Source organism: Harpia harpyja, chromosome 1 (genome assembly GCF_026419915.1).
Source record: "Harpia harpyja isolate bHarHar1 chromosome 1, bHarHar1 primary haplotype, whole genome shotgun sequence".
NCBI lineage: Eukaryota > Metazoa > Chordata > Aves > Accipitriformes > Accipitridae > Harpia > Harpia harpyja.
The window spans coordinates 98,863,527-98,875,931 of NC_068940.1; the positions used below are offsets into that span (position 1 = coordinate 98,863,527).

Sequence of the window (12,405 nt, forward strand, 5' to 3'; positions counted from 1 at the left end):
GTGAAATAGTACAGTTGCCTGATTTCTTCTCCCATAAAAAGGACTTTGGATTTATTCCCTTCTTCAGTCACTGAAAAGCAATTTATAGCATTCTTGTTCTCTAGCTCTTGATTACAATGAGGTCCGGCTCTCTGGCCAAATGTAGAGTTTATTTTGTTTAACATCCATTTTGGTAAATGTGTTAACACAATTGCAATTAAAACTGTATTTTGTTAATACACTCTTAAGAAATTCTCTTCCCTTCCTTATCACATGTCATCACTGATGCTTACACAACCAGGACTAAAGCCAAACTTTTGGATCTCTTCATTTAGTGTTGTAATAGGGTGTAAAGCAACAGAGCCGCCTTAGTCTCAGATCCGTGGTCTTCTCCTTAAACTCTGTTCTACACAGCAACAGAGAGCAAAAGTCAGGACTGTGGGAAACCTACTGAAAGGAAGCAGCTTAAAAATAAATAATGATCTTGATGATCTGCTTGTTTGGTTTTCTGCTCATTATCCTTCAGGCAGATGAATTGCCTTTTAAAATCCAAAGTGGTATGGAGAAGTCATTTCAAAGATGATATAAATGGTGAGACAGAATGGAGACTGGAAAGAGAAATTAGAAGCTGGTCTGATATTAGGGCAAAGAGACACAGCTTGTTCCTAAGCATCTCCCCTCTACTGCTCCATCAGCTGAAGGAACCTGGGATACAGAGTAAACACTTTGGCAGAACCAAAGTGCTATCAAGGCAATTGGATAATCTGCTGCATTTTAGCCCAGCTGTGCATTTATTGCAAGCAACCAAGTGCAACAGGGAAAGTTCTTGTAAAATAGCCCAATTTCAACCAAAAGTCCTGTTGACAAAAGTGCCAGATCAAATGGCTGGGATGAGAAGTAATTTGCAGCCTTATTCCATCTCTCATTTCCATGCAGATGAATGCTTAAACTTGGGAAGAGTGTGCAGGATTCATAGATTGTCCCACATGGATAAGACAGGAGAGCTTTGGCCATCTTCCCAAGACATTTCCCCTTTTAAGGGACCACTCACCCAGCATCACCCTAATTAAAAGTGAAAGGGGGCTCTCTAAAAAGAAGCTTGATGTTCTTGTTTTAATGCACTCGTGTTGTATTCCTATGCTGAAGGAGTGGCCTTTCTATAGAGGCTGGGAGGAATCAATACACAGCCACTCTTCTGCCTCTTTGATGCAGGAGAGTGCTCGGGGACCTCCCTACCCCAACCCTGCAGTTGCTTGAAAACTGCAGAGTATCACGAAGCAACTGGAGTGGGCCAAGATCCAACTCTCATCCATGTATGAGATAAACTGATGTAGAAAGAGATCATTTTTCTTTGTCATACGTATGATAGTCATGTTTCCAAACCCTGCAATTTCAAAATTGTTTAATTTTCATATAATGGTAATCATAGTTATTACACTACTCTATGTTATGTCTAGGGGGAAAAATGAGTGGGAAATTTGTTCTGCATGAAACTACCAGATTGAGGTATATAGCAGACACACGAGCTTGTGTCTACATTAATTTACCCACTGACTGCATCTTAAATTTCATATCTGTTCTATCATACTCTTAATTAAGCCCTAAGTAATTTAAAGCTTTGAGGTGGACTACTGTTTTATTTCTAGCTGTGGTGCATGGAAGTGTGATTCATATGTGTGAATAAAAATAGATGAGGACAGACCTTCCCCAGTGTAAACTGTTACAGCTCCAGCGACTTGTCTTTCGCAGAGAAGACCGGAGAAGTGGCACACAGAGATTTTCGTCATGATTTTAGGGTGAGCTGTGTAACTCATACACGGCAAAGCTAGAGGACAGTGCAGAAGGGGCTTCAGGGCTGAACCTCAGGCGTTTGTGTTGGTCCCATTTCATATTTGCTCCTATCTAAAGGCAGATGAATGATGAGGTGAACATGGAGAAATTCTCATGTGTAAGAGAAAGTAAATACATCCTGCTGAAGAAACAAGGTGAGGAGGTCTGCTGAAGAAACTAGCACCTCCCTTTAGCAAATCTCACACTTCACATAAAAAAAGCCCATGCTCAGATGTGTGGTCAGCAGGGAGCTCTCTGCCAGGGCAGCTTCAGCACATTAATCACCTGCCTTTAATATCCAGATGCAAAGTCCATCTCTCATGGGCACCCTGTAATGTTATAGCACTGAGTCCATAAACCAATAAATGTGTTTTGCTGATCCAGACAACACTGAACAACTCTGATTTGAAACAAACAGATCTATTTCTACGTGAAACTCCTTCTGTGGCACTGAATATAAACATAATTACCAAAGATTTAAAATCAACTTCCAGCTGAAAACTTGCCACGATATGCCTGTGTTTCATATCTAAACCTTTCCCTGCACTCCTTGCTGGCAATGGTATGCTTCTGCCTCTTGCTAGATGCCTATTGAGCAAAGCCTGTTATCAGTGTGGCTGGGGCACAATTTGGGCTAAATGTGGGAATATGACTCTTCAAGAGATCAGTGCTGGTGAAAAATGATATCTAAATATTTCCAAAACCTGGTCTTTCTTTTTAGAAATAGTAAGAAATTAGATCAGAAGCAAGATATCGAAGATACCTCAGTTTCAGCTGTACTATGTGCTGCCCTTCCTGGTTTTAGGAGGAAAAGTACTACAAGTGTTTATCTTTCTGATTGGCAGGAAATTTATAATCAAAATCTATAAGCTAATTTAAAATGTGGTGTCACTTCCAGAATATGTTTGTCTGTTGGTGTCTTCTACATCCATCTGTCCTGATACCACACCTCTCCTAACCTTCACATAATCTCACTTTCATTCCTTGGATTTATTCTTCTTTTTCCATGTCATTCAGTTGAAGTGGGAACAGAAAACACAATTCTGACAGCAAAAAGCTAAAAGTATATTTTGACTATCAGACTATGATGATTATATAAATTAATAAGTGGCTAAAAAAATTTGACAAAATACTGTATTTGAAATTTCTCTTTAATATGGGAAATGTTTGCAGCATTTTTGACAAATTTAAATACACAGCAGAAACTGAGTATTGGAAGAAAGAAAAATAATTTTGTTTGTCTTTTTTTTAAACTGGATTTATTGTTTTTCTTATATCTGTCCTTCAATATTTATTTCTCTCTGAGTAAGTGACAAACAGGAGGGAAAAACAGAGGAAGAAGGATAAAAAAGGAGGAAATAGGACTAAGCAGGAATGGGAGGACTTCTAGCACTAAAAATTCAGAAATGAATTTCTAAGACTCCTTGCATTAAGAAAATGAAAGAAATAAAACATTTCTATAAGAGCCTGCAGAACAAAAATTAGTTCAATTTTGTTGGTTTTCCTCATTTTCAGGTTGGCTCTACTACAAAGAAAATGAGAAAACTGTCTTTATTATCATTAATCTGGTTCCATTCAGCCATGGTATTTATCTACAGCAGAGCCAGTAATGCAAAGGGAAGGCACAATGCCTTTATGCTATTATCTCCTCTAAATATTCAAGAGTTTATGAATAAACTATTTATCAGCTTTATTTGTGACTAGTTCTGAATTTTCTTTAGATTTGCATTATTATTGCTTGTGGAGCACCTTCCACTTTGACTCCAGCATATTTTCTTCAGCTTCCGGATGATCAACCTGTCTTATGCAGATGGACCTTCTTCTGCTCTGCCAAAATCTGTCAGAGTTTGCCAGCTATCCCACGGAAGAAGGATGGAGTAGAAAAGTATGAGAGATTGATGTTATACTACAGATTGGCACAAAGAAGTGGAAATCAACTGATATAGCACAGTACCACAGCCTCGATTAGTTTAAATTAGGAAATTTTTCAATTTAAAATTTTCTTACTTTAAGATACAACATTAAAATTCTCTCTCTGTGTGGAGAATGTCTGCACTGTGTCTCATTTCAGACATTTTTCTTTCCATTCATCTTGTCTACTACCATGTAAATATGTATTCAAAGTTATTCTTCCTCTCTGACTAGCTTTTCCTGGTGTTTCTCACATTCTGCGTGTTTTGTCACTCTTGATTTTTGTTCTCTCCTTCCTCAATCAGGTGTTTGAACAAGAAACGACAGTGTTCAAGTTTTCCCTAGGGATGTAAAAGAGAACAAGATAAAATCAAAAGTTGGGTCATGTCGTGATACGTATTTACTGAGACAAAACCATCTCTATTTTTGAAAGAGTGTATGTTTATGTATATATTTTTAAACTAATGACTCACTGGATATGTTGCAGTTTTTAATGGTGCATGAGTAATGCCTGGGAGTCCATATTTAAATGTGAGGGAAATCTTGACATTTTTGAAGGGAATTCTCTGGTGTTGTTTCTATGGTAACTTTTCTAAAGAGGCGATATTTGTTTCGGTTAATTTTTAATTGTGATCAACAGTAATTAATATATTGAACATAAAAGAAAAGAAATTATGTTATGAGCCCTTTCAGACCAGCAGGAGACCAAGGGACTGTTGCACCTCACTTAAGCCCTTAAGTAGGGGCCTAAAGTACTTTTTGTGGTTCATGGACTTGACTTGGGTTTTTGGAAGCAAGAAAGCAGGGTGAAAGGCACAAGCCTGTATCAGGGAACACAGATAGTGGGGTTATGGCAAAGTAGTCCTCAGTAGTGCCAGGTCAAATGTTTGGCTTAGTGAAACGGAAGACAGCATAATCAGTCCCAAGGCTTAACTTAGCTAAAGGAACAAAACTATTAAAGACAGTGAGTTAGAGAAAATGACGTAGGAAAACAAAGACCGTTAAGAATGCCTTTGCACCTCCCTTTCTCAACAGCATCTTCTCCATTTTCTTGAAGAGCTGAATAGCAGAATATTTCTATTAATCATAGTTGCGACTCTCAAAACTTTCAGTACCTTTATGTTTTAAACATTGAAATACTTTAAGGCATAGTTTCCTTTTTCCTGTGAAGTCAGGCCTTAGTGTGCTTTTGTCCTACAAGCAAGGCTAGGTAGTAGGAAAAGGTGTAAGCTTTGATCGTGGCACTCATTTCCTGGCCTCTGAGGTGCTCCAGGGAGGGTTACGCTTTCATGCACAAAGCGATTGATCCAAGCACCAAACCTGAAGCTCTTCCCTGGGTGTGCTTAAAGTCCATCCTGAGATCTCCACGGTGCCTTCAGGAGCTCTGAGGACAGGATCAGAGGGAGGCTGGAAGGACTTCCAGAGGAAGTTTTTCCATAAGTACTGTTTCTCATTGATTTCCTTGAATTCACAAGGAAGCATAACACATAAAACTTAGGAGCAGCTGTGTTGGAGAGTATCTAATTCATTGTGGAAAACTAAATTCTATACGTAGTTTGGGATGGTGAACCCTAAATTTTCGTAAGCTCTGCGTTTGAAAGGGCTGTATGGTTAATATTACTGACAATTTAAAATTTGGTATTGAATTAAGAGAAATCTGAGATTTATTGGAAAACTTTTTGAACAAAGTTATCATACACAGAGTGAGTGATTAAGAGGAGAAAAGAGGCAAGAAGGTCTATTCTTTCAACAGCCTGAGCAAATCACAAAAAAAATGATAAACAGAAGATCTTTTCAGAAGCTCTGACTTTCCCTCTGCAATTAGCTTTGCATGAGAGGCTTGTCAGTGCGCGTCTTATCAAGCTCTGGCATGACCCTTCATTCTTTGCCCTTCCAAAACTCTGATGATGTTATGGGAATCCAGTGATAGGCATGTGGATGTAGCTCTCAGTGCCACTTGCAAGACCACTCTTTAAGGGTGAAAGCTTCTGTTCGTATAAATCAGCACCGTTGCTCTTCTTCTTCTTCCATTTAAAAAAATGAGACTTCAGTGATAATTGCTTCAAACACCAAGTGTCTGAGTACAGGTAAAATCTTACGGACCATACCTACGTTTAGCGTAAATTGACATACCTGTGTCAGCAAAGCAGTGACTTTAAAGTCTTACTGATTTAAATGGAATTTTAAATCTATAGAACTTTGGTTTGAAATTAATTGAAAAAAATCTAATGAGTGTCTATACGCATGCTTCATTACCCGCAAAATGCAAAACATAGGATAAGTACTTTTTCACCAATCTTTCTGAGTTCATGTGTAATCTGAAGGCATAAATTTAAAGCACGTATTTTTAAAATGACTGTGTGATACATTCATTTTAGCATGCTGTCACACATGAGTATTTATCTAGGTTTTATAGCTTGTGGTTGCATAAACGGATGTAGTCACCTTCCTGTTTCCAAAGCCAGAAAAGGCAATTTTTTCAATGTTCTTCAATGCTTGTGTGACTCAGAGAAGAAAAGGGACTTCCTGAAAGTTATCTAGTCTCTATCCTCCTTCCTACATGTGCCAGGGGCTTCTTTCTCTTTTCTGGTAAGTGTTCATACTTTCAGGAATCTAGTTATATTAAAAATGCCACACACATAGTGCCTACTTGCTTTACTGACCAAGGGCCTGCTTCCAATCAAGGGGCGTTTTGTCATTTCTTCAGTAGGAGGAGAAAAAGAAGAGGAAAACACTGGCAAATTACTTTCTAAAATAAGGAACTAGGGTGGGAGTGGGGGTGGTGTCTTTATTAGATGTAGTGAAAGTATAAGAAGGATTTTAATGGGTGTCTCCATCTTTGCCAAATTATCCGTTAAAGCCCAGCTCCAGGACCAATATTACTGGTGATATTGCTAATACTGTTCAGACTTCCACCGTTTCTGTGTGTCATGACACAAAAGCAAGACCCTTATCAGGGACCCTAAAGCAATGCTAGCACCAACCAGAAATCTTAAATAGGAGTACTACCAGTGCATGAACTTTAGTTGGTCAGGCAGTGCTCTGTAATTCTGACAGTTGTTAAAACTTTGTATACCAATTTAAATGCTGTCTTAATACGTTTTCAGAAGGGGCATTGCTGTGTTTTCCACAAAGATGGTCTTTCTCTGCAGTCAGAAATGGGAGGTCGGTGCAAAAAGAAACTCAACAGGACTGTACAAAGCACATAAGAACTTTGTAAACCACGTGCTTTAGAACTTTAAACTCTTTATAAAAGCATTTTGTTATTTTAAATTTATAATGCAAACAATTTAAAACTAATAAAAATGTTCTAACATTAGATTCAGGTAGGCTGGAAGTGAATTTCGATCAATATAATGAAGGACAATTTTCTAACGTAATCTATGTTTGTCCTGAGGCTACCAGTATTAGAAGATAAGATAGAAAGAGCAATATTTGTGTCAAAGGCAGAAAAAACACATCTTGATTTAAGATCTCATAAGGATTTGCAGCACTGACTACTATTCTGAAAATACTTGTTCACATGTAAACTGTGCTAGTTTGTTTTCATCTCAGGAAAGAAGAAATAAATATCCTTTTCACAACAATATTAAAATAACACTTTAACAAAACTAATCTGCTGATGTTACAGTAGAGAAAACTGATACCTAACAGTTCTCTGAATTCCTGGCACGCACAGTACTGATGCATAAAATAAGTTCAGCATTTCAATGATAGCCACATTTTGTTATAACAAGATCACAGTGTAAAATCATGCATTTCTCATAATGTTTTACCATTAAACAGGTTTTGAGTTGGCATTTTTATAGGAGCTTCTTAATCAGGCTTTCATAATAACAGTATTTAGTCCCACATTAAAACTTACATTAATATTTTTATCTATATTCTGTGAATATAAACCTAATCACAATGCAATTAAGGTCTCAATATTGCAAGTATTTTTTGTGAAACATTGATTTACATAAAGCCTGACCCTGAAAACATTTACTATCGTGTTCCGGTTGCTATTCTGATTAGTTCTGTTGATCTATAATGAATTTCTCAGATTGAGGTGGGCAGGATAGGGCCCTAAATTACAAAGAGAATCAAATGTTCTGAAATGTATAAAATGTTTCAAAACACCTGCTGTGACTCCTGAGGTATTCTGAAACTTTTTCTTCACTATTTAGTTTTCCTTCAGCTGATGCAGCTGCTCAAATATTTGAAGGCTAGAATTATTACTGAATTAGGTAGAATGACACTTTTTTTGATGTAACTACTAACAAGACTGCCTCTGTCTTGTCCCATGGTTTATCTCAAGAAAGAGGTTCATCTGCAAATATAGAACATGTCAGCTTTAATTAAAATGAATATTAAAACCACAACTCATCCAGTTGTCTTGTAATATTTTGTCTGTGGATCAGTAAGCATCACAGGCAAGTGGATCAGAGAGATCTAATAATTTTTTTTAATTTACCTGGAAAAATGTGAGAAAAGAAAATCTTCATTTGTTTAAAAATTTCTATAAAGGCATCCAGTTTTATGTTGCTGATTACCTTTATAAGCAATATGTTATCAGTATGCTGCTTTTACAGGGCTTATCAGCCTCCTAGAAGGCTAAACTGACCTTTTTTAGACAGCTGAACCTCATTTCACTAATGGGAACCCCCAAACATTTCTGCATCTCTTTCCTATTTAAAAATAAACAGTCAAAAGGGCCAATGTGAACAGAGAACTAATCAATAGAAAAATTTGCATTCAAGTTTGTTTGATTTGATGAAGCATAGAACTATTTTATTTATTGAAACTGTATTAATGTAATTAAAATAAATGGAAAATGCACTCTTAATTAATATTTTAAGCTGTCTCTGAAGAATAGTATGCAGCTTGAATTTAGTTATCATTTTTAAACTGCAAGACAGATTAATTAGATTCAAATCTTAGCCAGAATGAAATCATTTTCTTAATAAAGCTAAGAGCTCTAGAATTTACTTGGAAGTAGAAAGTGTCTGGTGTTGATCTTCACAGATGAGCATGAGAAGATAAGACATAAAACTCAGTGAAGTCTAGTGGTTAAAATACTGCTAATTCCATTTTCAAATTATGGTCCTAGGTGTTGGGTTTATTTGTAACAAAGGCATGGTGGTTTCAAGAGATGGGGGCTCTGGTCTCCTTCTTAATACATGTATTCCTAAAGTTATGGTAATTTGAAAAAATGTGTATAGGAAGTTAATATTTGAAAAGAGTTTTTGTTCATAGGAGTGAAGGAAATTCAAATTTCATTTTAAGATCCTTACAGATAGCAAATCTGTGGAAAATCCGCTGCAACATACTTGGATTTGTATTTAAGGAGCAAGGGTCCAAAGGATGTTAGATAAAACTTTTAAACAAACAACAAATGAGATTAAATGGTGGTTTGGCTTTATCATACATCCTTTAAAAGAATGAAAATCTATTTCATGCTATATATTGTGCATGCATTTGCAGAAAGAAGTGACTAAACTTAAAATTGCAGACAGATCTGTTGTCAGAAATCAAGGCAAATAGGTCAGTGGGGTTTTCAGCACCCAGTTTTGAAGAACAGATTTTTAGGGAGTCCTGACAAATATTGCTGGTTCTCAGACAAGAATTTTGTTCTGCGCAAGCTAGAAATATGTTTCAGCATCATTCTCATTGAAATTGCAAGATTCAGAATATTTTGAGTTTAGGCGCAGTTCAAAGACAGCTCTTGAATTTGGATGAATGTTAATGCGAATCTTCAAAATACGGGTATTTTAGATGCGCTAGAACCAAAGAAACTGCCTCAAAGTCATTTTTACTTTCGATTCTAAATGTTTTCCAAGAAAAAGACATGAAACTTTCTAGACATTCTGTAATGAAATGCTGCTGATGTCAGGGTTTTTTTGTTTTCCTATGTACAAATGCATTAAATCATATGAGAAAATGTATTTAGATCACCTAAATGTAAGTTATTCGATTGAAAATGAGGTTTTATCAAGTACCAATAAGTTGATTCACAAATAAGGGCTGTGAGTAACAGTACTATGCAAACATTAGAAACAGTTTTTAAGTTTTAAATTAGTAAACTATTGAAAATTATTTCTTCTATCTTGCAACACTTCCTACATTTTTAGTGAATAGCACATTAAATAACCTATGTTTAAATAATTTCTTCCCTGTGACATAACCCTCTCAGATATTTGCCATCCCTTTAAAGGTTGTATTTAGCACACGATAGATGTAATGAAAATTACATAAAAATGAAAAGTATTTTAAACTTCACTACAAATTTCTCAAATTTCTCACTTTCTCCCCGTTAAAAAATTATGTATTTTAAATAGTATTTTGCTGTCTCTTGACACTTGGCCAGTCAATTTCATGTGCAACCCATTCAGCACCTGACAGTTCTGAAAAGATGCAATATTTGCCTAGGAAATGATAATTAATATATTTGTAAATAAGAAATACAAACTACAAAGCTAATGGAAGTATTTATCAGTTTCAGACAGTTCATTAGAAGGATCAATATGCAAACACACGTGTCCTTTTAATGAAATCTCTTGGCGGGTTCATTTATCTTTCAACTTAAGTAATACAGGTTAGTGAGCAAATTATGTATGCTATGGCTCTTACCAGGGCAGGATAATACTAGACGAAGAAGAGTGCTATCAGGCTGACAGTCTGACAAAGTAATAAGTTGATACCGTGCACTAAAAATGTAGCTGATTAAATGTTTGGAGAAGCCAAGGTGGTGTTAATCTGTGGGAACGTGAAGGATTTTCCATGAGGAGAAGCCAGGTAGGAGCGAGAGGAGTACCTCTTCTCCCCGGAAACCTTATTGTCAAAACCGGTGTTGGTGTAAACAGCATCTTCCTCAACCTGAAACAGGAAGGGTCGGTGTGGGTGTGTGGTTAGCGGGGGGGGCGGGGGGGTGTGAGCCTATGGCACAACTACCCTGCGCTTTCTGAACATGGCAGAACGACCCTGTACAGTGGATGGTGATGGCACTTTTGGTGCTGTCCTACAGGTTTAAGTGAAGTGTCGCTCTGAGCCGGGGGGAGGGGGAGGGGAGGAGGGGGGGGTGCTTTGGGGACACAAGCTGCCCTTGCCCTTCCTTGGCTTCCCGGCCAGGCCCGTGTTCTTACCGAGACGCCGGCTGCAGAGGGGCGCTGGGAGGATGAATACTGTCGGGGGGGAAAGAGGGGGGGGGAGAGAAAGGAAAAACTACATGGCTTTGCTGCAGTGTCACCGGGACAGCCGCGGGGAGCCCCGTCCATCCCATCCCATCCCACCCCCGCAGGCCGCCCCCTCCGCACTGTCCCGGGCAGGGGGGGTCCTTTCGCGGGGGGGGGGGGGGGCAGCTCCCCCTCCCGGATTTGCGGCTTTCTCGGCTCAGGAGGGTTTTGCCCGGGGCGGGGTGCGCAGGGGCTGCCGCCGCCCCAGCCGGGGGAGGCTGGGGCACGGCGGGGGGGCGGGCCGCCTGGGGTCTGCGGAGGGGAAGGGGAAAGAGCAAGTGAAGGGGGGTGCGTGTCGTGTGTCCCCCCCCGGCCAGAGGAGGGCTGGCTCTGCCCTGCCTGCCATCCCCTGCCGTAGCGGTAACGGGAAACAATGGGGAGAGGCAAGCGGGAGGGGGCTTCATCGCCGGGGTGGGGGGGGGAGCGTCTGAAGGGGCCTCCCAAGGACCTGTCACTTGTCACGCTCGCTCCGGTCCCACTCCCGCAGCCGGGGCGCTCCGGCGGCAGATGCTTCGGGGGTGCCCCCGCAGCGTGTTTGTCGGCGGCATGCTGTCATTTGGGGGAGAGGAGGAAGTCTGCGGGGTCCGTTCCGTTATAAGAGTCGGTGCTGCCCCGGGCACCCGCGCGGGAAAGCGGCTTTAAGTGGGAGTTAGGGGTGCGCAGCGCCGGGCACGGCCCGGCCCCGCTCGCCCGTACCGGCACCGCACCCGCTCTCAGCAGTCCCTGCCGTGATTTATTTAAGCGGGCTCCGCCACTGTCCCATGGCTGGTCGCAGCACACTGCTTCTTCCTAATTTCGCGTGTTATTTGGAGAACGAGGATGGGAGGGCGGGAAGTTTGGACCTCCTTTGCTTGGCACTGTGTGGTGGGGGTTTTTTTACGGAGGAAAGTCTTTTCAGGAAGAAACGTTGTGGGCTTCTTTGCTGTATTGTCATGCAAATGATCTTTAGGTTTTCCTTGCTGTCCTTGTTTGATTTTATTTTTGGCTTTCTGTCATTGTTCTACCCTCCGCTTCCATCTTGCAAGAGTGGCACCGGGGGGGGGGGGGGAAGAAAAAAAAAAGAAAAAAAAAGCCGGGGGGGGGAGAACGCGTAAAAAAAAATCAGCCCAAAAAACTCCCAACACCCCACCAAAACCCAACCCAACCACCCCCCCCCATCCACAACAGAAACCCCAAACAGCTTTTCCAAATGAGTGACACAGCCCGTGTCCATTCATCGCCTCACTCCGGCGAAGGGTTTCTGAACAGCCCAGACCTCCTCAGCCAATTGCTGCCAGCAACATGTGGAGGGGAGGCATCGCTATAGCAACCGGTGGATGGGCCATGTGCGGCAGCCGGCAGGGGCTGCCAGCCGCCCGATATAAGGAGGGCAGCGCCGGGGCGCGCCGGCATCCTCCACCCGCGCCCGCGCCCCGCGGGGACCGCCGGGCCGCCGGGGGCCGCCGGCTCCCCCCGCCCCGCCGGGCCGCGC

The 12,405-nt window shown here is 40.6% G+C and overlaps 1 protein-coding gene across 2 annotated transcripts in view; it reads left to right on the forward strand.

Moving 5' to 3' along the window:
* Window positions 1-12,405, forward strand: part of PTPRN2 (protein tyrosine phosphatase receptor type N2) — a 672,845-nt gene that overhangs the window by 544,239 nt on the left and 116,201 nt on the right. The window lies entirely within an intron of this gene.